The sequence below is a fragment of the Limulus polyphemus genome, unplaced genomic scaffold, assembly GCF_000517525.1.
Source record: "Limulus polyphemus unplaced genomic scaffold, Limulus_polyphemus-2.1.2 Scaffold1441, whole genome shotgun sequence".
NCBI classification, from domain to species: Eukaryota; Metazoa; Arthropoda; class Merostomata; order Xiphosura; family Limulidae; genus Limulus; species Limulus polyphemus.
The window spans coordinates 257,912-259,364 of NW_013667051.1; the positions used below are offsets into that span (position 1 = coordinate 257,912).

At 35.4% G+C, this 1,453-nt stretch overlaps 1 non-coding gene across 1 annotated transcript; it reads left to right on the forward strand.

The window, feature by feature from the left end:
- The first annotated feature begins 416 nt into the window (after positions 1–416).
- Positions 417–488, forward strand: Trnag-ucc. The gene has a single exon. It is a non-coding gene; the product is annotated as a tRNA-Gly (tRNA).
- The last annotated feature ends 965 nt before the right edge of the window (positions 489–1,453 follow it).

Below are 1,453 nucleotides of genomic sequence, written 5' to 3' on the forward strand. Positions count from 1 at the left end.
AGTTTTTAAAGAAAAAAGTGAGCATTCTATAAAGCTAACAAAAACAAGAAATGTGGAATACATCAAAAGTGAATGTTATCGCGTGTTTCCCAATACAGTAGGTTTAGCAGAAACTTAAAACACAGTGAGATATTCTGTGTAAAATTTGTATGATGTATTAAACATGACAGTATTTTAAAACGACTTACGAAGATACAACCTATAGGATTACCGTCATTCTTCTCTGACCTGTAATTTAATTTATACACAGTGTGTGTATATATATATATATTGTATAAACATACATAGAAATATTCAATATCTTAATCAAGACGCCCCTTATACGCCTACCATAATAAGAAACTTGTTTCACGAGATAAGAGAAGTTCCCATCAATGTAACTGACTTCAACTATAGTTAAATAACTTTAAATATAAGCGACGGTGGTATAGTGGTTAGCATAGCTGCCTTCCAAGCAGTTGACCCGGGTTCGATTCCCGGCCGTCGCAAAAACTTTTATTTATTTTTACTTTACAGTAAAAATTTATTTTTTATGTTTTATTATTTCATCATGAAAAGTGTGATAAGGCTGGTTAGCTTAAACTATTTTTCCACGAACTACAACTGATGGAAGGTTTTTTGTGAAGCCCACACTGCATGATATCACACAAACATAAACGTTGTGGTCACTGAATAGCCTGTCTATATTCTCTATTGGTTTTCATGCAAAAGTACTTTAGTTTATAACCATACAGTTTGAATGGGTATATAATAAGGTCTCCATCAGACTGTACCATGTCAACCAAGTTTTCTTTGTTGTGTTCCAATATTCCTGTAGGTGAGACTCAAAACTTTATGCACCTTCGGGTCTAAACTGAGATAATATAATAACAGTCTATCTGCCGGTGGAACAGCGGTAAGTCTAAGAATTCGCATGACTAAAATATCGCGTTTAATTCCCTTCGGTGGTGGGCACAGTAAATAACCCAATCTTGCTTTTCTCTGCAGAACGTTAACGAGATTTGTATTAATGTTTTTTATACTGCTGAATACAAATTGTGTTTACGTATAAAGCTATGTACGAATAGTAAGTAATACATGTACTCAATCTTCCTTCGTGCTACTGCTAAGTTCGTGACCCCAACATCGTAGTATATTTATGCTTCTTCATCATGTGTTGCTTAAACATTGGTTACGCTGATTTTTAAACTACTTTCAGTGTTTGTTTGTTCCGGTATTCCTTCCAATTTACAGGGGATATCTGCGTTAGCTGGCCTTAATTTTGAGCTGATAGACTAGAGGGGAGGTATCTAGTCAAACGCACCCACCGCTACCCACCTTCGTGCTACTGCTAAGTTCGTGACCCCAACATCGTAGTATATTTATGCTTCTTCATCATGTGTTGCTTAAACATTGGTTACGCTGTTTTTTAAACTACTTTCAGTGTTTGGTTGTTCCGGAATTCCTTCTATTT